Source organism: Mustela erminea, chromosome 9, assembly GCF_009829155.1.
Source record: "Mustela erminea isolate mMusErm1 chromosome 9, mMusErm1.Pri, whole genome shotgun sequence".
NCBI lineage: Eukaryota > Metazoa > Chordata > Mammalia > Carnivora > Mustelidae > Mustela > Mustela erminea.
The window spans coordinates 6,968,691-6,992,694 of NC_045622.1; the positions used below are offsets into that span (position 1 = coordinate 6,968,691).

Sequence of the window (24,004 nt, forward strand, 5' to 3'; positions counted from 1 at the left end):
TATTCTCAGGTGTTTGGGGGACGGGGTTGGGGCACGGATTAGAGGGCCTCTATTTTTTGCTTCTTTTAACAACCCTATAATAACATATTGACACGTAAAATTTTTCCATACTTTGGTTTATTTTTATAGGGTTCAAACTGGATAATAGTAGCTCCATCCTACGGTTGTTGTGGAAATTAGAAGACACAAAATACACAAAGAGCCAGGCATATTATTTGTGATATAAGGAACACTCAATAAGTGATTGTTTTTACTATTTTTTGTTGTAAAGTCTTAGAAGTTCAAAAAAAAAAAAAAAATTCAAAGCTCTGGACAGGGAATGTAAAACTGTTCTCCCAAAGAGCTATAACAGTTTACATCACGAGTAGAAGCATAAGAGTTTTAGCCCACCTAAAAAAAACTGCAACTGTTAAAGCCTTTTGCAATTTTAACAGGTAAGAAATAGTATCTCACGGATATTCTAATTTGTATAGCTTTTATTACAGAGAAGGTAGAATTTTTTTAATGAATTTCCTAATGGATGTATGCTCCTCTGTGAATTTTCAGCTAACATATCCATTTCCGTCCATCGTTACGAGGCTAGTCTTCCTCGGGTCTGACGGGCTTCCCTGGTGCCAAAAGCCTGACTAATTTCTGGGTGATTCAGAGTCACGAACTTTTAGCTAGTGCCGTGTGTTGATGGGATAGTATGTCAGATGAACTAGGGTCAATAAAATATATCATTGGGATGTATTTGACCTGTTTCTTTTTACTTTTTTTAAATCTAACTACCAGAAAATGTGAAATTCCATATTTCTCTAGGGCAGTGGTGCTCAGACCTTTGAATGCTGCTTGCCTGAAATTGTCTATGGTCACACCTCATCACCCTCCTGCTGGGTCCTCCCGACGCTGTCTCCCGCACGGCGCATCAGCTATGGCCTATTGTCATACCTTCTAGATAGCGCCGTGCTCAGTCCGGACCCCCCACTTCCATGTCTCTGCTCAATTTCATCCCTATTTTACCCACCTCTTCCTCATGCAGTTTGCTCCTCTCGTGACTAATCCCCCGTGTCTAGGAAGGATTCTATTCCTGAGTGAAATAGCAAACTTGATAAAGATTTTTAACCTTACAAAGTATTTTAAACAGAGTCTATTTTCTATTATCGATTTGTGCATATCTCCTTATTCTGTTTCTTTCATTTGAAACGTATGATTCTGCAAAGGCCTTTTTTCTGTTTTGCCGTTGAAAGGTCACAAATATACGAGGCTACTAAACAATTTTCTATGTTTTCCAAATTCCCCTGCCTCTGCTCCCCCTCTCCAACACAACCCTGAATCTTCTGAAACCACATTAGTGTAGACAACCATAGGTTATACATGTGGCTACTGACACTCAAAAGTTCCCCCCAGCACCATCTCCCATTAACCAAAATGCCACAGACATTGGCTCTTAATTCCTGGGCTTTTTTAGTCTAGAGGGCAGGGTAGGTATGTGTTAACCCCACAGAGACTCTTGAAAAGCCATTCCTGAAAGAGTCCAGAAAAAGAAATCCTTGCTAAGGTAAGACAGAATTCTGAATGTGTCAAAAGAGATGATCCTATGTCACTTGGAAATTCAACCTCGTTTTTTAGAGACATGGCTCTTTCCTGGTTGTCTAAATCGTCATGTTTGTGGGACTTTTTCACCGCAGGGAAATATCTGCAGCACATTTTTAATGCCAGACCAGCTTCCTCCTGGGCTCTACCCCTACCTGGCCCACTGCTTTTCTCCCTCTGCTGACATCCCCCTGGGCCCTGGGGAATTCAAGCCAATTTGAATATGTAATCATGTGGAGTCATCAGCTCAGGCGTGCTCTCTGGGGGGTTCTCTGGCTTCTACCCAGTTCCCTGCGACTAGTTTTCTAAGTGTCTTTGAGAGATGCTGAGAAGACCATGTTGACTGTTAACCTTTTAACAACTTAGTCATTTTCTGCTCGCACTGGCTGGAAGCCCAGCTCTGCAGAATGTACAGGAAGTGGGCAAAGGAAGTTTCTTCCCTTCTAAGATTCACTAGGGCTCACTTTCCACTGCCTGAGGGAGAGAATTGAACAGGCTTTGACTCAGTGTAATTTTTAAAGCATTCATTATTCCGACAACAGAGTTCCATGAAACCAGCATTTATTCCTTTTGTGCAAGTCATAGAGAGTTCCCCCAAAACATATTATAATACCAGGAAGTAAATAATCATTGCCTTGTTTTCAGAATATGAGAAATTTCTGCAAAGATGCCTAAATATTATGATTAACTTAAAACTAGATGAGTTGATGTGTAGGAATTTACAACATCCAAGTACTTCTCTGATTGAATCTGTTTCTAAAATGTAAAATCTCAAAAGGTAGGGCATTCGTCTTAAATAGCAATTTAGAAAGGGGTGCCTTGGTATTCCAGAATGTGATTTAAACACCAGGGTGCTCAGTGCAGATGGAGGGACCTCCCTCTGGATTTAACAGACCAACATGCACCTGCTACCAGTCTTGAATATATGGCAATGGAGAACTATACCAGTAAACGTCAGGATGGCACTCAGCATTCTTTCCTCCACGTAGTCTCATCGGTGTGGACCCATTTAACCTTCGAGGACATGTCTGGGAGACGGATATTATTAGTCTTAATTGTGGATGCTGTGAGCGTTGAGACTTTGTTCCCGTTCCCACTAACGGTCTAAGAATAACCCATCTTTCTTGAACTCGAGCATAGCCACTCGGGTCAGAACTTCTCCAGGTGGAGCACGCACTACTTTTAGGTGGGGCTCCATGAGGCAGCTGTGATGCAAAGTGTCACAAGTGCATGTCTTTTTGACTCGTGCTCTTCCCCTTCTCCAAACTCCTGGCATCGTGGCACCGAGGGCATCTGGGACACGCCGTGCCAGCATGGTGCACATGTCCCATCTCTTCAGCGTGGCTGTAAGTCGCCGGAGGCTTATGATGTGTGAAACCTGATCGCCGGGCTCTGATCAACCTGCATCAGCGAATGTTCATCCATAATGGGCTTCCGTCAGATTTCCGAGGCCGCCATGTTGCATCACCATCCTGAGCCCAGGGCAGGACCATGGATGGAGAGAGACACCCAGTCAAGCCACAGTTCGAGGAGAAACTGGAATGGAAGAGTGGCTGGGCCTCCCTGTCACAGCTAGAGGATTCTAGAGAGGAGGCAGAGTCCACACCAAGGCATCAGAGAAATTTTCGGTTTGGGTGACCAGTATTTCTTAAGACTCTTGCCAAGGACTCTTGTATCTAGAGCCCTTTCCCTGACAGCACCCTGCCCCCCACCATTGCTGTCTGCCTCAAGTGCTACCCATGGCTTCTCCTCTCCTTTCTGGCAGCACAAACCAACGGGCCTTGCCTGAGAGCAGTAGAATTAGAGAATCTCCAATTTGGCAGGACCCTTTCATGCAAATATCTAAGACCCTACCCCGTTGTTGTCGTCGTTGTTTTTAATTTTGCTGCTACAAGAATAAAGAATTTGATGTGGGTGTGGGGATAGGGCCACGTTGGCACATTTTTCTCTGGCTGTTTCCCCTTTTCCAAGGCCGTGGGTAACTCTGAGCTCATTGCCTTGGGAAGGGCTGCAGCTGGTCAGAAAGTGGAAATAACCAATGGACACTTTTTGTCTCTTGTCTGGGGGTGGGGGGTTGGCACTTAGAATTTTGGAGATGACTTGAAGACAGAATGTGTGGGAGAAGCAGGGGTCAAAGAGACATCACTTCTTCCAGTCCCTTCCTAGAATAGGATATCCTGTGGTTTGAGGGAGGGAGCACTGAGAACTGAGAGAATGACGGGTCCAGGAGCCAAGTAAGTGCTCTTCTTTCTAGGCCGTACCCCCGGGGGAGGTGGCAGGACCCCGAAGAGGAAATGGCTTCTTACAGAGTCTCAGCACAGTGGCCCGTCACCTCTTAAAAGTTTCCCGGCCCTTAAGTGGTGCAGCCACAGATTGATGTGTGTGACCCCATCCGGGGTCATGATGCAGGCCAGATGCTGTCTCAGGGTAAGCCGAGGTGAGCAGGCGGCTGAGGCCCAGAAGGCTCCCGCTCCCCTGATTTCCTGGCCAAGGCACATGTAAATCCCTCCAGGGCCTTTTACTCAGCCCCCCAGAAAGAGGGTGAAATTAAAAATTACCTGAGCTTGTTACTCTTCACCTGAAAGGAGGAGGATTGAGCGTAGAATTGACTTGAGCTAAAAAATTATTGTTTCTCCAGAGTAACTGAGTCTGGGAACCAAGAGCCACCCATCTACTGTACATGTAAAACACCTGTAACTACATAATAAATGGCCAGCTGTTATCTGTAATAACATAATAATAGTATCTATTAATACTATTACATCAGTGAATTTGAAGTCACCTACAAAATCTGAAAGGTGATCTTTCACACGGATGACAGCCAGTCGGCCGCCACGTGGTTCCTACGTCCAGATAGAAAAACGTTGATCGAGTTTATTGCTCTTTCAAAATCCACTCTTAAAAAAAAGAAAAATGTTAAAGATGCATTGTCACTTTAGGGGAAAGAGGGAAGAAGAGAGGGCGGAGTGTACGGCTTCGTTCCCTGGAGACTGGTCCTTGTCTCTGTTGCGCTCAGCCCTCTGCCGGTTCTTGGGCAAGTAGAGGAACGCGCATGTGTTTCTGTTACACTTGGCACTCTGTTGGGTTTGACCGTTCATTCCAACTGTGTGACTTCTGAGTCCCGGTTACATTAACAAGATTCTGGCCGCCCGCTTTATGTCAGAGCATCAGCTCATCCAAAAAAAATTTTTTTAAGGAGAGAAAGAAAGACTACATGTGCATGAGTCGGGGTGGGAATTGTGGGGCAGAGGGAGAGAGAGACTCTTAAGCTCAGCACAGAGTCCACTGTGGGCCTGGATCTCACAACCCCAGGACCATGACCTGAGCCTAAATCAAGAGTCCGATGATTAATGGACTGAGCCACCCACGCACCCCACTTCATCCAAAATTTGGTCAACACATGTCTCCCAGTCCTCATCACCAGCCCCTTTGTTCTTTCCTGACATAGCAGCACCACCTTTGTTCTAGTCTCAGCTCTCCTCCACACCCCTCTGAGATACCCTGGCCCTGTGAAAACTGAACAACAGTGTGAGCTGATGATTCCCGGATCAGCATGAGTGGAGTGAACGGAGAAATACAGATTGCAGAGTTGGATGAGTCTTCAGGACACTGAATTGATATGGATTGGGGATATCGTCAAACTTCACTAAAGTCGAAGGCCCAAGGACCCAGAAGTATAAGCGGAAAGGGAACAGGAAGACCTGTCCCTTCTCTCTTGGTACTCTCCTATGAGACTGGAGAATCGGTCCTTAGGGAGAAGTTCTACCCAAGGCATCTGGATGACAGCTGCCTATTTAGTGAGAAATGTTGGACAATGATGCAGACAAAGAATAGGACTTCATTTTCATAGAAGAATTGAGGACTTCATATCTTCTTTCTTTGTGGGCCACCCTTTTACTAGAAGTCTAAGTGGAGCTGCCCCTGGTTTACTGGTGACAGGAGTGAAGTTACTGACGGCTAAAACTTCCAATTACTCCAAGATACACACACACTGGGAGCAGGACTTCCACTACTACTATATTTTCCAGGGTTATTAAAATAAACTGACCTGGGATTTAGAATTGATGTTGAGGAAACATTATCTATATTATATGATGTTGAGGAAACATTACTATATTAGATGTAGAAATTGTATAATAATGAAATGGTCTGTCCTCTCTCTGGGTACCGTTCTCTAAATAGAGCTTTCTTGGTTAATACTGAGTACATTAAAGTCAGTAATGATAGCAGTATATAGAATGGAATATCACTGTTAAATTCCAAATAACTGATGAAATACCAACTTAAATTAATGTACGTCACGTTATTTATTTTTCTGCTCCACAGCAGTGAGTTGGCATGAAACTGAACTGCTCTCTAAAACAGAACTAGAAATTTCTTTCTTGCAAGGTTATGGAGAAGGAAATTAAGCCAAAAAATATAATTTAAATCTGAAAGAGGCAGATCTAATATTTATCAACCATCTCTACTAGATTAAACTATTTAACCCCCTCAAAGTCACCTGAGGCATAGTTGGGAAGACGAGTGCATCGAGGCAGAAACTGAGACTTGGGGATGTACGTAGCTAACTGAACAGCACGCGGCCGGTGAGTGGCAGAGGCAGGGTGCCCACCGAGGTACCTCTCGCACAGGTATCTGATTACTAGCTCCGCACTCCTTCCCAGGGCGCCCCATTTACCGTCCGAGCCATTTTACGGGGAACAGAACCAACAATGCATTTCTTCTCTCTCCTGACAGATGAGAAACCTACAGCTCAGAGCAATGAGTGTCTTCCCAGAGTCAAACCTATTGTTTCACAATGGATTTGCCACCAGAACACAGATATGAAAACCATCCCTAAATCTAAGCCAAAAGGGAAAAGGAAAAGATTCGTGTTAATATCATTGTCTCTAGACACGTAGACTGGGACAGGCCTACCAGCACTCGATCTCCAAAGTGGTGGGATCAACAAAAAAAAACCACAGGAAAATTGGAGCAGGAAGCTGCTGAGGTGGGAAGGGCTCCTTGAAGTATGTCTGGGTCTCACCCCGAAAGTGGAATGGAAGATGGTATCACCATTGATACACCCCCGTAGAAATTCCAGACCAGCAAGTGGTACGCGACCATCACGGGTGCCCCGGGACACAGACTTCACAGACGCACCTTCCACCGACCGGATTTCTTGATCGTTGCTGCTGGCGTTGCTGACTCTGAAACAGACATCTCCGAGAGTGGGCAGATCTGGGAGCGTGCCCTTCTGGCCTACACACTGGCTGTCAGACGACTCATCGTTGGTGGTCACGGAGTGGATTCCACAGAGCCACGCTCCAGCCTAAAGAGGGACAAGGAAATCAGGAAGAAGTCAGCACCTGCATTAAGGACTTGGCTACAAACCCAACACAGTAGCATTTGTGTCCATTTGTGTCCAGACTCTGTGTGGAATGGAGACCACATGCTGGGGGCAAGTGCAAACATGCTCCGATTCGAGGGCTGGCCAGTCATCTGTAAAGACGGCAATGCCAGTGGAGCCACGCTTCCGGAAGTTCTAGACTGCAACCTGCCACCAGTGGACAAGCCCTGGCATCTGCTCCCCTGGGACATCTGCAAAGTCATGGTATTGGTACTGTCCCTGCAGAGACGGGTGCTCCCAGACGGCACCTTAATGGTCCCGCTGTTCTAGTCAACAGCACAGCTAAAGTAAACTCTGTTGAAATGCTCATTGAATGAAGCCCTTCCTGGAGACAAGGGGGGGCCTTAATGTCAAGAACATGTCTGTCCCAGATTTGTCGTGGCACTGCAGCTGGTGACGGCAAAAACGACCCACCATTGGAAGCAGCGGGCTTTACAGCTCAAGTGATCATCTCGAACCATCAAGGCCAAATCAATGCTGGCTGTGCACCTTGCTGGATTGTCCTCTAAGCTCCTGTTGCTCACGGGTTTGTTGAGCTGGAAGAGAAGATGAATTGTCATTCTGGGAAGGAGCTGGAAGATGGCCACGAGTTCTTGAAATCTGGCGTTGCTGCCGTTGTTGATAGGGTTCCTGGCAAGCCCATGCATGTTGAGAGCCTCTCTGACTATCCTCTGCCTCATTTTGCTCTTCGTGACATAACACAGATGGCTGCTGTGGGCGTCATCGAAGCAGTGGACAAGAAGGCAGCTGGAGCTGGCAGGGTCACCAAGTCTGTAAGCTCAGACAGCCAAATGGATATTGTCCCTGATACCACCACCACAGTCGTAATCAGTGGTAGAAGAACGTCCCAGAACTGGCCATTTAAGTTTAATAATAAAAGAGTGGTTCATGATAGTGCCTCGTAAAACCATCGGAAGGTAAGGAAAATGTTTTGTGGACCATTTGGGGGGTGTGTGTGTATGTGGCAGTTTCAACTTATTAGTTTTTAAAATCAGTACTTTTTGATGGAAACAACTTCATCAAAAATCTGTCACAGAATTTTGAGACCCATGAGAACAAATTTTAATGAGAAAACTGTATCTTCTTTTGGCCAACGCTATGAATCGCTATAGTGCAACTGAGGGAAAAAAATAAGAGTTGTCCATAATCTATTCCTGTTGTTCATCCGATGAGACTTCAAAATTTGATAATTCTGGATTAATATTTCTTTGTGGGGTGGAAATTTTTTTGTTGGTTTTTGTTATTTTTTTTCACATTGTCTGAAAGGATGAATCATCTGTTTTTTAAGGACATGGTAAAAAGTTCTATGGCGGCAACACTTCGTAAGTTTGGACAGAGAAGCAAAGATTATCTTTGTTTATAGATAAGCTTGTTATCAGATGGCCAAAATCTGCACTACTGAAGTTCCATGTGTTGCATATCAAATTTTATGTGGCTACTTCCATCTAGAGTGCATACGTAGGTATGACCTCAAATTTTAGTTTTCCACTTATATGGGAAACATACATTCTCACATCTACAAATACTGAAGTCGTCCAAAGAACCCAAAGTGGAGAAAAATAAAAATAAATAAAATTTTTAAAAAGAACCCAAAGTGGGAAAGTAAAATTGTATTGAAGACTATCCTGCTAGGGTTCATTGTACCTAGATTCTAGAGGAAAAAAAGCTAATGAAAGTTGGAAAATAAAAACAAAGAATTAAAACTCAGAACTAATTTCCTCTCCAGGACGCTCTCCATCATGCACGGGACTGTCGCGTTGTATGAAGCCAGTGTAGCGTAGGTCATTGTTTGATGTCCTCCGCGACCTTTGTCCAGCATTTGCTGTTTAAACTAGATGACATCCTGGCCATCCTGACTCCTGAAATCTAGGCAAGACTGCTTGTGGTCTCCACACACTTCAGCCTTGGGAGCTGCGTGCCCTCTCCACAATTGCTGTGTGTCGCGGGGGCTGTTTCTCATGACCACCTCTTCATCCTGCTGCCCTTTTGTTCTCTTTGCTTCTGGCAGCTTTTTCTTTTTTGCCACTTGGGTTCTTGAGGTACCTTCCTTAGTTTTACACACAAACTACAAATTTTCACACAAAAGGCTTCGTGTAGCAGAGTTTGCAGAAAGTTCAGAGAAATTAAGAAATAGATGGGGTTGCCTTGCTGACCCATAGGCCGTTAGAATTGAGTCATAGTCCCCCTGCTCTATGAGTCTTTTGGCTGATTTCCATGTTGCTCAGACATTCTCTTTACTTTCTGTTCCCTCCTTCCCACTACCACCAGCTGTTTTTTAAACACAAAGTGATCCTGCTCTCCATTTGTTCTGCCCAGACTTCTGAATCTTGCTGTACACCTATTTTTTTCATACTCCAGCGCTCCGAGGAGCTTTCTTTATTGAAGACCATTTATTCCCAAAAGGAATTCTACTATCAGCTGTTAAGAAAACAATACGATTTTTTTTTAAACCACCCACCAACGAAACCACATGTTCTGAGGAGTACTCGCAGAGAAAATCTCTCAAAAAGGAGCCAATAAAATAGGAAATAAATACACATAACTCAGAATTCCCTAGGGCCTTGCCACCTTACAAGAGCAGAGACCACACATGGGGCGTGTATAAGAGCTCGGCCTCTACAACCTGCTCCCCTTTGCCCGGGAACCCTGGGCCTGCTGTCCTGACAGACAGGAAGAAGGTAAATACAACAGAAATGTGCCTGGTACCACTATGAAAATGATATGATTTACCATCTGAGGGGGTAAGGTACCTGGTGGCAAAGAAGGGACAGTTACTAGGATGACCACAGGCAAAAGAGAGCCCCCACCCCAAGGTTTCAGTCAGCTAGTTACGTTCTGGGCTTGAGTCACCAGGGTTCCGTGGTAACATCTAACCGTCTTCTTGTTTGATCTATTTTAGCCTTACTCTCTTCCCACCCCCAAAACTCTAGGGTTCTCTGGGGTTTCCATTGCTGACCAAATGGAAAGTGTCAACACTCAGAACGCAACCGGCAGTGGAAATCCATGTACCTTCATGTGAGTCTGTCTCTGCTATGAGCGATGACAAGAACTAGTCAGGGCAAGATCAGTTGTGCCCAAGTTTTAAATATCGCTGCTTCCCTGCCACTCCCCAACCCCCTCTTCCATTCCTCTTTCTGCAGCTTCGAACCTGCAGAGCTCCGAACTCAGAAAGGCTTTATTCATAAAGTTTCTAGCGATGTCCTCTGGTGGCGAAGCCCGATCTGCACAGATGGGAGGCGTCTTGTGGTCTTTCTGAGCCCCCCTCCCGGGAGGGGTCAGGTGTTTCCTGCGCAAACATGAAAATACTTGTTTACAGGGTGTTCCTCCAAGCTCACCAAGGGAGGGCCCCCAAATTATGGAATATAGAACGTACCTCTCCGAAGTCTGAGACTATCTGAATTCCAAACCACTTCTGGCCCCAAGGGTTTCAGAGGAAGTTTGTGTGTCTTTACTGGCATCTGCTAGAGGAAACGGAGCTGTCGTGGCTGCTGGGGGAGGCGTGGATGATTCCAGGGGTCCTATTTTCAGACGGCCTCGTCGGAACTTGTGGTCTGTCGAAAGGAGAGAAGACTTAGATCCGGGACTGTGTTGTAGACACGTGGAGTCATGTGGAAGTGGTGGCGAGTGACAGTATCTGGGAAACCCCACTGAGTCCTTCAGCCCAAGCCAGACTGCCTTTCGGGGCCTGCGGTCCAGCCGCTCCCCACCACCGACAGTGCTGACGGATGAGGGCAACACAAGAAGGTCACAGATGTTCGAGTGGATGTGCCTTCTTTTTATTTTAAGAAATAGGGTCATCAGAATTATTTTTTCATTATTCATTTAATTTTCAGAAAAGGGATTATTTTATTTTAAAAAATTATTTATTTATTTATCTGACAGAGAGGAAGAGGGAGCACGAGCAGGGGGAGCAGTAGAAGGAGAGGGAGAAGCAGACTCCGCACCAAGCTGGGAGACCGAAGCGGGGCTCCATCCCGGGACCCTGAGATCATGACCTGAGCTGAAGGCAGATGCATAACCGACTGAGCCCCACCCCCCAGGCACCCAAAAAGGGATTATTATTTTTTTTTTCCATTTTTTTTTTTATTTCCAGCATAACAGTATTCATTATTTTTGCACCACACCCCGTGCTCCATGCAATCCGTGCCCTCTATAATACCCACCACCTTGTACCCCAACCTCCCACCCCCCGTCCCTTCAAAACCCTCAGATTGTTTTTCAGAGTCCATAGTCTCTCATGGTTCACCTCCCCTTCCAATTTCCCCCAACTCCCTTCTCCACTCTAAGTCCCCATGTCCTCCATGCTATTTGTTATGCTCCACAAATAAGTGAAACCATATGATAATTGACTCTCTCTGCTTGACTTATTTCACTCAGCATAATCTCTTCCAGTTCCGTCCATGTTGCTACAAAAGTTGGGTATTCATCCTTTCTGATGGAGGCATAATACTCTATCCCCAGGGGTACAGGTCTGTGAATCACCAGGTTTACACACTTCACAGCACTCACCAAAGCACATACCCTCCCCAATGTCCATAATCCCACCCCCTTCTCCCAAACCCCCTCCCCCCAGCAACCCTCAGTAAAAAGGGATTATTTTAAAAGGGAAAAGGAGGAACGCCTGGGTGGCTCAGTCAGTTAAGTGGCCAACTCTTGATTTTAGCTCAAGTCATGATCTGAGGGTCCTGGGATCGAGTCCCACATGGGGCTCCATGCTCTGTGGGGAGTCTGCTTGAGGTTCTCTCTCTCTCTCTCTTGCCCTCCCTGTCTCCCCTCCATGTTCTCTTTCTCTCTCTGTCTATCTCTGTCTCCCTCTCTCTAAAATAAATATATAAAAGGTAAAAGGAGACCAGAAGTGAGTTACTAAAGTGGTTCTCAAACTTAGCAACACATCGGAATCACTTGGAAAGACTTTGAAACTACTGATTCATAAACCCAACCCAGCCCCACTGAGGAAGGAGTCTCTGCAGTGGTCCCAAGGCACCTAGAGTTTGCAGGGGGCCCCCAGGTCATTTTGATGTGGCGACAAGGTTCAGAACTACTATCTTAAAAAAAAAATTTTTTTTTTCATCTTTAAAGAGGGAGAAAGAAAAAGACCTTCTCCCTGTTTCTGTAGAAGGAATGAAAGTGCCTCAGATCCAGAAAAACCCAAACAGGGTGAGGAGCACGCTCGGCAGTTCTTGTTTTAGTCACATGTGCTAACCACACAAAGAAAGTTTCATTTCTGTGAAAACTATCAGTTTCTCTTTTATGCTTAGTGTTCACCATCCTAGACCCATAAATCATCCCAGCCGATGATTTCATCTTCCCATTCCTGAGGGCGTGGATGTGCCCTGAGTTTATAGACCATCAAGGATGAAGGGAACGTCTGCTCTCCGTCAGAGAGAAAACCAGCTTCCCACGTACTCTCTGACGTGCTGGATGGAACGTAGCAGAATCGATGCCTTGACAGGGAGCCAACTTCTTTCTCTTTCTTCTGCTGCAGCATCTGCACTATGACGTTTACCATCCTCATCTGTATGCTCACGGAGTTTGGTTCTCTCTTCTTTTTGTCCGAGCCGCCCCAAAATGAAGGCAGTGTCGCAAGCTAGTCTCTCTCTTCTCTTCCATTAAATGCGGCTCCGCAAATGCTGTCTCTTTGGTTCGTGTCTATCACCATGAGGGTTTGGTGTCTTTGTGGTATCGGATGGTTCTCTCCCTCTGCTGCCTGGGGTCAGTGACCTGCCAAACAGGACCCGCGGTCTTCGAGTGTTGTCCGATCAGACATACCTTCCGAACCATCATTTTTCTCTCTCCCTTTGGATTTTCTTCTCCCTTCTCCCCCTGAAGGTCTCCTCCTCAGGGAGGCTGCCTTGATTTCCCAGTTTAAACCGGATTCCATGTTCCTCAGGCCATCATGTGCTTCTCTTTGATAGCTCTCGTCACAGTGTAACTCGATGTTGATTTAATGTCTGTCTTCCTACTGGAAGTCAGGAAACAAATCTGGCCTTTTGTTATTGTTGTTTTCTGGTTTGGCTTAGTTTTTGCTTTTCTTTTTTCACTAAAACATTGTCTAATGCTAACACAGACTGGGTGATAAATACCTCTTCGCCGAATTGATGAATTACGTGCTCCAAAGACTCAAGTAAGCTGGGGCCATTGGATATGTTCACCCGAAGGTCACTATAGACTTTATGAAAAGGTGTCAGCAAAAGCAGATGTAACCACCAAAACCAGAAAACAGTAGACTGAAGGACAGGGAGCCCAGGGAAAGGAGGCACCTAGCAGGTGCGGTTATCATGATGAAAACAAAAGCATGGAAACTGCAGAGCTTCAATCAGTGACTCAACCAACATGAACATTTATTGCAGAGCAGCACTTGCTACATTTGTGTCATTGTGATTCGGAAGGAATACCTGGATGATGTTTTAAATGCTGTAGCAAATGCTTCATTGCAACTTGTTTTGTTGGCGTTTATTTAAATGCCAGTAAAACTCTTTCCCATGGATATTAAATTTTATAATTAATCATTCATGAAGTCTTCTTTAATCAACTTTTCCTTAAGTATTTCAGATTCTTGTCAGGCCTATTCATTTCCCCTGTGAAGATCTAAGAACTGGTTTTAGGTGATAAATTGACTATGTTCTCCCCGAGCGCATTTTTCTTAAGCGTTTGAAAACATTCATCTACGTTAATCTGAGTTGTGCAGTGGGGCCCAAGCCACAGTAAACACAGTCTAATGAGCAGCATCTGTCAACCCCTATGCAAATGATGTCGCGCATGCTCAAGTTCCTTGCATTTTTATGATAAAATGAGTTGATCTATGCTATTCGGTGAGTCAGTCAGCCAACACTTGTGTGAGCGCCAACCACCAGTCACGTCTGGGAATGACACGGTATAGACCACGCTATGATGTGATTTATAACACTGTGCCTGCCCTCGTGGAGGGGATAGTTCAAGTGAGGAGAGAGACGTGAGCACCGATAGGAGTAGCGCAGCGTTAACAGCAGCGGTCATGGAGGCAAGTATAATTCATGGAGAAAAGGCTGGAGTTTAGGATGCCGGGGGATCCGAGCAGCGCTCTGACTGGAGCTGCATCTTAAAAACTGAGTGAATAAGGGGATTGGAGTAGGAAGAGTCACGGGCAGAAAGGGCGGCCCAAATACGGCAAAGACACGGAGCATAGATGCAGGGGCATGAAGCAGCATGTTTGCCTTGGACATGCCGGTCGTTCGGCATCTTGCAGGTCGTTAGGGAGACCCAGTGGAAAAGGAAACAGCAGAGACACGCAGAGACCGGATCACGGAGGGGCTTGGGGGCTGTGCTAAGCAATTTGGATTCTATTCTCTTGGCAAAGTATGGCCTCTGGAGTGTTTCAAGGAAGGAGGGGTGGCTTGGTGAGATAAATATTTTAGAGATTTCACTCTGGCAGTTTAGAGACTGAATTAGCCAATTGGGGCCCTAGAGACATTTTATTCATTTATTCAGATGTTTCTAAAGCATCTTTTAAGTGCCAGATACTGTCCTAAGCTTTAAGAATACAGCAACGAACCAAAGAGACAAGATGCCTGCTCCCACAGAGCATTCTAGCAGAGACATACAGACCATAATCAGAGAAGTGAACGGGTAAACAAGAAACACGAAAGCTAGCGTCATGCACTGTGCAGATATGAAAACAGGCTGATGTGAGAGAGAGCAGCCAATGGCTATTTTAAATTGCATGGCTACAAAGACCTCTCTGAGCACAATCGGAATGAGGAGGAAAAAGGTGGCTCTGTACCCCGGGGCAGGCCCTTCCCAGCACAGGATACAGAGGGGACAGAATCCTGAGCACAGAAAAACTTGGCCAGCTCAAGAAATGGGAAGTAGGCCGCTGTGCCCAGAGAATAGCGGCGAGGAGGGGAGGGAGGAGCCGGGGTTGCCCAGGTCAACCCAACGTGCGTTCAAAGGCCGTGTGACCCAGACATAGGAAAATGTGTTTGAATTTCATTTTGAAGACTATTGGAAGTCACATATATAAGTCATTGCCTGGTTTTAGGCAGGTGAGTGATCTGTCCAGGTGTACATTTTTAGGTGATCCCTGGCTGCTTTGTGGAGGCTGGACAGGCACAAAGCCAGGTGAAGTCAGAAAGCGATGACCGTTGTCCTTGCGGGAGAGACTCAGGGGGACGAAGGTGATGCTGGTGGAGACGAAAAGAAGCAGACGGAATTGGGGCATGTTTGTGTGTGGAGGGGAGAAGCCCTGGGTGATGGGTTAAATAGGGGGAACGGGAGACAAAGTGGCATCAAAGAAGACCGCTGAATGCGTGGCACGTGCAGCGAGTGGACGGCGGCAGTGATTGCCGAAGGAGGAGCAGATCTGAGAGGAGAGAGGGGGAATTTCTGGAGGGCCGCGTGCAATCCGAGGTAACTCTTGCAACCAAGTGGAGGTGACAGGTTGGCAAAGCGAGTCCGCGTCTGGAGTTCCAGGGAGAAGTCAGAGCTGTAGATAAAATCAACCCCTGAGCTGTGGTTAAAGCCCCCCTAGACTGGGTGAGGGGAGACGGTGTCCCTGGGGCGGAGAAGGGTGCCTAGGAACCAGCTCTGGCTGCTGAACAGTTGTGAATACGGTTTTGGAAAGATACTGTGGAATCCTAGAAACCGGGAGAAGAGCAAATGGCTTTAGAATATGATTGGGAGTGGAAAGTAAGGCAGCGTTATAAGATACAGGGTCTCTTTTGCCGCAAGCTGGCTTGTCTGCGTCTCTTGACCATCTATCTCTGAGACCTTAGTGCCATCAGAGTGTCTGTCCAGTACAGGGCACAGCGCAGTCCCTAAATAGATCTTGCTGACCTTAAAGCTGAGGCAAGAAGCCTGGGCTGGAGATGTATACAGGCCTGGGAAACTTCAGATTGAAGCCATGGGAGTGGGTGACTGAGATTGCGGGAGGTGGAACTCCTGCAGAGTGAGATCAAAGCCAAGGGCAGGCGGAACCCGGAAAGTAGCAGCATGTACAGTGTTGAGCGGCGGAACACGTAGCGACATCTAGCAATGGAAACCAGCAGGAATGCTCAGCCCACAGGAGCAGAGCCAGGAGGGCATCGTTGGGGGGTGGCGGGGGCGGGGGCGCAGAGGGCAATGCTGCGGAGAAACAGAGTCTGCTCGTAGATGCAGGGAATGGGAGAGTAAACGAGGGAATCCTGGTTGTCGTGGGGGAAGAAGAGGTAAGAGATCAGGAAAGTTAAGTGTGGCCGTTCTTTGAGGAGGTGGGGAGTTACCCTTTCATGAGTATAGAGTTTCAGTTTTGCAAGATGAAAAGGGTTCTGGAAACGGAGTGCGCAATAATGTGACTATACTCAACACAACTGAGCTGTATCGTTTAAAACGTTGAAGATGGGGGGCACCTGGGTGGCTCAGTGCGTTGAGCCTCTGCCTTCAGCTCAGGTCATGATCTCAGGGTCCTGGGATGGAGCCCCACATCAGGCTCTCTGCTCAGCGGGGAGCCTGCTTCCTCCTCTCTCTCTGCCTGCCTCTCTGCCTACTTGTGATCTCTCTCTGTCAAATAAATGAATAAATCTTTAAAAAAAAATAAAATACTGAAGTTGGGAAGTTTTATGTTATTTTGCCACAATTAAAGAAACACTTTTTAACGCAGGTGAACAAAAAAGCTAGAACAAGATCGAAGAGAAGGGACCTCCTTGTTCTGAAGCTGGAGCAAAAGAGGAGAAGCAGATGCTGAAGAGGATAAATTTGCAGACACCAGTGCAGGACGTGGAAAGAAGAAAGTCCCTTAACCTCCCATTTCTCGCTGAAGTATGGGGTGAGGTCATCGGTTAGGACCGGAGGGCGGGCAGGGTTCACTCCCGTGTCTGTTACCACGAAATTTGAGGGAGACAGCATCGTGAGATGAGTTTGCATGCTTTCCCTCTCCTCTCCTGCTGGACATCCCCCCCCCAAGTGTGTGACATGCTCTTATAGTTGGTCAAGGAGAGTCATGAATCTCTTTTCGCACAGAATCCCCAGTCTGGTAACCGAGACTCTTCAGACTTCTGTCAAAGTCAACGTGCAATTTTTTTCTTCTGTGGTTACGTAGTATCAGTAAGATCATGATTTCTCAGACAAGTCATCTTTTTAAAAATATCTGTTTTATCTTCATTCCAATATAGTTTACAGACAGGGTTTTATCTGTTTCGGGTGTAGAAGGTAGTGATTCTGGACCTGTCACGCGGTGCTCATCACGACAGGTGCCCTCCTTCCTCCCCATCACCGGCTTCACCCCTCCCCAACCACCTCCCCGCTAGTCACCATCAGTCTGTTCTCTGTAGTTAAGAGTCTGTTTCGTGATTTGTCTCTCTTTGTCTCTTTTTCCCTTTGCTCATTTTTGTTTCCTAAATTCCACATATGGGTGAAATCATATGCTATTTGGCTTTCTCTGGCTTATTTCGCTTGGCATAACATTACCTAGCTCCATCCACCTTGCAAATGGCAAGATTTCATTCTTGTTTATGGCTGAATAATATTCCTGTGTGTGTGTGTGAGAGAGAGAGAGAGAGAGAGACGTGTCCTTTATCCTTCCATCTCTCTATGGACATTTGGCTGCTTCCAAACTTCAGCCATTGTAAATAACGCTGCTGTAAACATAGGGGCGCGTGTATCCCTTTGAATTGCTGTTTTTATATTTTCGGGGTAAATACCCAGTAGTGCAATTTCTGGATTGTAGAGTAACCTTGTTTTTAACTTTTTTGAGGAACCTCCACACTGTTTTCCACAGTGGGTGCCCCACTGTGCCTTTCCACGAAGGTGCCTTTCTCTCCACATCCTCACCAACACTGGCTGTTCCTTGCGTTTTTTATTTTAGCCGTTCTGGCGGGGGTGAGGTGATCCCTCACTGTGGTTTTGATTTGCATTTCCCCGACGGTGAGTGATGCTGAGCATCCTTTCAGGTGCCCAGATGAGTAGTTTTGAGAAATTTTGTGGACAGCTCACTTTGCAATCTCAGCCCGGTCTTACAGGAATCTAGAGGAGTGAAAGAAGAATAGTAGTAATTTTATTTTAAATGTGAATTACTTAAGATATCTAAGAGTTGCTTGCATTTATTTTATGACATCAGAAAAGAAGTACTGATGAGGTACAGAAAATGTTAAAAATTCCTTTAGTGGAATGTCATGGCCCAGGGTTACTCTGCTGGCTTAGTAAAGCCACAAGAATAGAAACGGACAGATATGCCTGCACCTTCCCTGACATTTAATTTATCCCAGTTCACATGTATGGTAATATCTTATTTCCTTGTCAAATTTTATTTGTATCTATGTATACAGGCTGGAATTTTTAAAAAAGCACTGTATATCTTATACCTTTTTTATCAAGAAAATGTTTAGAAGTGACTTTTTTGTATCATTCACAAATATATTGGTATATTTTCTAAAAGCCAGGAACGCGAATTTTTTAAATGCAACAATATCATGATTACACCTAAAAATTAATAATTCCTTAGTATCGTAAAGCATCCACTCAGCATTTAAACTTTCCAATATAGTTTGCTGGCGTTCGAATGAGGACCCCAAAACGCTCCATATGGAGTTGGTTGCGTGTCCTCCACGTCTCTTCCGGTCTAGAGTCCCCTTCAATCGTTCTTGCCCCCGACCCGGCCTCTTCCTTTTACACTGAAATTGACAGTGGGCCAGGAGTTACGCTAGATGCTTAATGGAGATTTTTCTGTTTATTCTTCAAGTAGCTATTATAATTACCCGATACGAGACCAGGAGTAAAGGGTTAGAAAAATGAATACGCTAGCAACGGCAGAACTGAGGGGAAACCTGCAGGTCTACTCAGCTCCAATGCCCATCTCTTTCCATCAGCTCTGGCCTCCCAATTCACTTGTACCAGGGCCCCCAAAGCCCAAGAGGACCTCTGTTTAATTTTGAAATGCCATCCAAACAAACTGGGGTCCAGGCATCCCAGAAATTTGGGTTTCTGTAATGAATGCAGGAAAAAGAATGTCAAACCTTCTAACCACCTCGTTATTTCCAAATTTCAGGATCTTTATAATTCCCACAAAAGCAACAAAAATTACTGAGATAGTAGCTGAGAGACTGCCCCCCCCCCACACACTCCGCAGTCACTCATTCTTGCCTTCACCTTCCAGTAGCAGCTTTTAGCTTTTCAGGGCTCAGAAGGCACTGAAGAGGTTGTTGTGACTGGGAATGGAGGGTCACAGGAAACAGAAACCAGAATGGCATCTCTCACGGATCTCTGCTTGTCCCCTAGTTTGCAGAGCTGACCACTACCGAACATAAAGGAAATCAGGCAGACTTTGTTTGTCTCAAAAGAAATTAATGCTTTAAAACCTTATAATAAAGCAAACTAAGTTTAAAGCACTTGCAGTCTCTCTAGACAGACAATATTTTGATCAGGGATCGTGTGCTTGATCAAAAAGTCATCTTAAAAAAAATGAAGATATATCCAACAATACGTCAAAAAAACAAAACACAGCTAACTTATTTGCAAATGTTTCAAATAATAAAACAATACTCCTAGTACTATAAATGAGCATGAATTTACTTTGTATATTGATTTTTTAAAAGATTTTATTTATTTGAGAGAGAGAGAGCATGTGTGAGAGCACAGTGAGGGGAGGGGCAGAAGGAGAAGGAGAAACAGACTCCCCACTGAGCAGGGAGCCAAGTGAGGGCTTGTTCCCAGGACCCTGGGGTTATGACCTGAGTTGAACACAGATGCTTAACTGACTGACCCACCCAGACAACCCCGTATACTGATGTCTAAAACAGTCCCAATTTACTAGATTGCGTGTAGAGCTTACCAACAATATAATCCTACCAATAATCTCCATATTTACTAGCATTATACTTACATTCAGTCTCCTAGACTTAGGTCTGTCGATTTCTTGTTACTTTTTGATATACATGGTGAATGCTAACTTTATGCCTTAACAAAAGTTGATTTTATTCCTGTATGTTCTCAAAGCAATTTAATGAGTCAGTCTTTGGTAACAGATTCAGTGTTAGATGCTAGACACCAGAGATCTAATGAATGATAAAACAAGGTTACTGCCATCAAGTGGCTCAGCCTGTAGAAAGCCAACATGAAAAGGAACAGACAGTGTAGTGTGATGAGTGCTGGGTGTGTACCATGATACAGGGGTGTGTGCAGTCCAGGAAGGCTTCACAGAGTAGACCATATATGAACCGATGGTGGGAAGACAGTGGTGATGTTGTTGATCATGGTGATGGTGTTGATGGTGGGTTGATGATGGTGGTGGTGATGATGATGGTAATGATGGTGTTGGTGATGGTGATAATGGTGTTGATGATGATGGTGATGCTGGTGATGATGGTGATGATGATGGTGGTGATGGTGGTGGTGATGGCGGTGATGATGGTATTGATGGTGGTGGTGGTGATGATGATGGTGATGATGGTATTGGTGATGGTGGTGATGGTGGTGATGGTGGTAGTGATGATGGTGAGGATGGTGGTGATGATGGTGGTGGTGGTCCACAGTCATGGTGATAATGTTATTGATGATGATAGTGATGATGATGGTAATGATGACGGTGATGGTGGTGAGGTTGATGGTGAGGATGGTGTTGATGATGATGGTGGTGGTCCACAGTCATGGTGATGACAGAAGTGTCATCGCTGAGCACTAGCCAAGGGGCTGTGCCTGTGCTATGTTTATATATTTCCTCACTAAATCCTCACAACAGTCCATCAAGATCAGCTTTACCCACATTTGTGTAAAAGAAGTAACTGAGATCCAAGAAGTTAAGAATTTTACCTAATGTCATATAAAGACGTAGGTGAAATGAAAGCCACCTACTCAAACTTCTCATTAAATCAAAGTTTCTGGTTCCAACAACAGCTTCTCATAGGAATCCTCTCAGCCTCCCTGCCCAGGAGTTTGTTGACTGGACTGGGAGAAGGGGACCTCCCAGGCAGAGGTGCAGGTCCTCACCAAATCTTTGAAGTGAGGGACAGCAGTCCACATCTACCTCAAGGGGAGCCTGGTGGAGAGGAGAGAAAAATTATACTCCTTGCTGAAAGCTTGTTGTGGTACAAATAGATACACTAAACTAGATTTTACCTCTTTGCCACCTGACTCAAAATGAGAGCCATAGGAAAACAAAGAGGCCTCCAAACACAAGCAAATAAAAAGGTTAATTCTGAAAAAAAAAAAAAGGTTAATTCTGTTAAAAGTGTTGGGGATGGGTGGAGTGACCAATGGAGCTCATTTACGGTGAAACTGAAAACCCGATGTCTTGTCCTCTGTCTTCTAAATGGCAAGTTATTTTCAAGCAGAAATGAATGACCAGGTTACCTGATTTATTAATTACTTAATGGATTCATTTATTTGACAAATCCTCCTGGACGCCTCTCTGTGGCTGACACCGCTGGCCCCTGCCGAGCAGAGGTTGGAGACCGTATGAAGCCTCCCTCGCCTAGACGTGGTCAGAAGGAGGAGAGTGACCTCTCGGCAGGTCGTGGCAGGACGTGTGCGTCGAGCACACGGCGAACACGGATTCCAGCGCACAGTGTGTCCTCCCTTCCGCAGACGGTCCAACGGCAGGAACAGGGGTTGTTGTCTCCAGTGTCACCCCAGGTCTGCAAATGCACAAAACATAGCATGGTTCGAACTTAGAAGCTACTCGATTGGAAATTAGCTTCACGAGGAGACCGAGTAAGGGGAATAACAGCGGACAAGAGTCAGCGGTGGGTGACTTTTCAGAACCTAAACTTTTCAGAAGCCTCTGCCTCCGTCCTGGGGTGCCTGTCATGTCACAATCAGAGTATATCACCTTTCTGTCCTTTGGGAATCGACCTTTGTGACAGATACTGCCGATAATACTGGGAAAAAAATGTTTGCTTGGGAAAGAAAAAAAGAAAAAGAATTAAACCTTGCAATTATTCGTGTTTAAAGGCCCCCATTTTCCCTCAGTTTTCTCCAGCTAAAAGCTACCTGGCAGGGTTTTGGATTTGAAGGGTAATAGCCAGAGGAGTCAACAATTGTTAGCAAAGTACTACTTAGGTAAAGTAAACGAATAAATAATCCGACACTGAAATCGCAAGATGGACACACGTGGAGGGTATTAAGCAGCAGAGGACCACAGGGAGGCAGCCCGCCTTCCATGGAGGCAAACCGTGGTCTCTCCAGACGAATCCGCACATGCGTGGGTACGGGCCAGGGAGGCAAGAGGACCGGGCCTGAAGGACTGTGCCCGCCGCCAGGGTGCCGTGACCAGTGAAACCAAACATGCCCTGGGTCTTCAGGTTCAAGGATGCCTCCAGCCGGCCCTCTCCTCCTGTCCGGAGCCCTGCAAGTGGCACTGGCATGTTTCTCCTGCAAACCCCCATACCCAGGGGGTTTCCGCATCAGACTCACACGGGAGGCGACTCTGTATAGTGCTTCCCAAGGACACGCTGCTCTCACACAGATTTGACCCTGATAACCGGCTAGGTATGAAAGCAGCCGAAAAGCAAAAGAGTGATGAATTCGAGTAAATCTCAGTGCTTCAGAGTTTATGGCTTGATGACGTTTGTAATGAAACCATCTTTGCCTATTCACGCATCACTCCAGGAGTGTTCCCTTCTGGCTCACCATCTATTTCCCAGCACATATAAACACAGTTTTATCTAAATGGCCTTATAAAAATGTCTTCACTGCACGTGACTTCCCCCTTCAGCTACTCCGCGTTTTTCTTTTCTCCTTTGTGGCAAAACTTCTCGAGAGATCAGACTGTTCACTGTGTCCTCCATCACTGCACTCAACCATCAGCACGCTTCTGCCACCACCACTCCCCAGAACTGCTTTTCCAAGGTCGTGAGTGACTGCCAGAGGACAGAGTTGATGCTCAGTGCTCATCCCACTTGATGGACCAGTAATGCTTGGTATGTTCGATCACGTTCGACTTCTTAAAGACACTCTTCTCACTTGGCATTCATGCCCACACACAGGCTGCCTCATTTACTGGTTTATATTCTTCTCCATGCCCAGTGCTTGATTCTTAGGCCCTCTCCTCTTTCTCCCTATTCTCCCCTGGCATCTCATGGCTTTAAATAGATCATCCCTGTATTGGTGACTGCCGGATTTATACTCCCATGCTGCACCTCCCTGCCTGAGATCTTGGCTAATCCATCCAACCATCTACTCAGTAACTCCACTGGAGGTCTGAAAGAATATCTCAAAATGAATATGCCCAAAATGAAATTTCTGATCTTCCTGCCGCCCTCAAATTTGGTTTACCCCACAGTCTCCCCCATCTCAGTCAGTAGCACCCATGCTTCCACCTGTTAAAGCCAAAATCTCAGCATCTCCTTAAAGTCAGAGTTTTTTTCTTTTTTTTTCCATATGTAGAGGAACCCCAATAAAATGTCCTTTGAGGAGGGACCCAGGGCCACAAGTAAGGGTAGTATGAGGATTAAATGAGCTAGTATTTGTCAGATGCATAGACCAGTACCTACGCATAGTGTAAGTGCTACATCAGCGTTGCTTAAGTTAATAAAATCCTTATTCCCTTTCTTTATCGCACACTGTCCCTCAAATCAGTCAGGAAATCCCTTTGGCTTTGCATTCAGAAAGTATCTGCAATTTGATGACTTTACACTCCACCCCTCCCTGCCACTGCCACCAGAGAGCCCGCCACCACTGCCTCTTGTCTGGAGTGTTGCAATAGCCTCTTCACTGATCAGGCCTTCCGTGACCTCTCTAAGCCCATCTCGTAATATTCTCCTCCAAATTTACTCCACTGCCTTCCAGTCCCGCCAGCTGCTCGCTGCTTCTTGAATACTCCAGACTTCTTCTCACCTCAGTGCCTTTGCACTGGCTAGCCCCTCTGCCTGGGATGCTGATGCCTCAGAGAGCCTCATGGCTCAACAGTCTTCTATGTTGTGCACCTAGGAAAGCCACTTCGGACCATTCCTATTTAAACTGCGGCTGTACCCTGTACATGCTCCCAACACACGCACATGAGCTCCTTGCCCCGCTCTATCTGAACAGCACATGTTCATCACCTTCAGAAACGTGTATGGGTTCCTGCCTTCACCCAGGGATCCCACAGAAAATCAT

The 24,004-nt window shown here is 45.8% G+C and overlaps 1 long non-coding RNA gene across 1 annotated transcript in view; it reads left to right on the forward strand.

The window, feature by feature from the left end:
- LOC116598215 overlaps positions 1-24,004 on the forward strand; it is a 127,271-nt gene that overhangs the window by 73,835 nt on the left and 29,432 nt on the right. Inside the window, exons 5-7 of the long non-coding RNA XR_004289005.1 lie at positions 6,313-7,881; positions 8,691-9,979; positions 16,578-16,742. This is a non-coding gene — a long non-coding RNA (uncharacterized LOC116598215). The remainder of the gene's footprint in view (positions 1-6,312; positions 7,882-8,690; positions 9,980-16,577; positions 16,743-24,004) is intronic.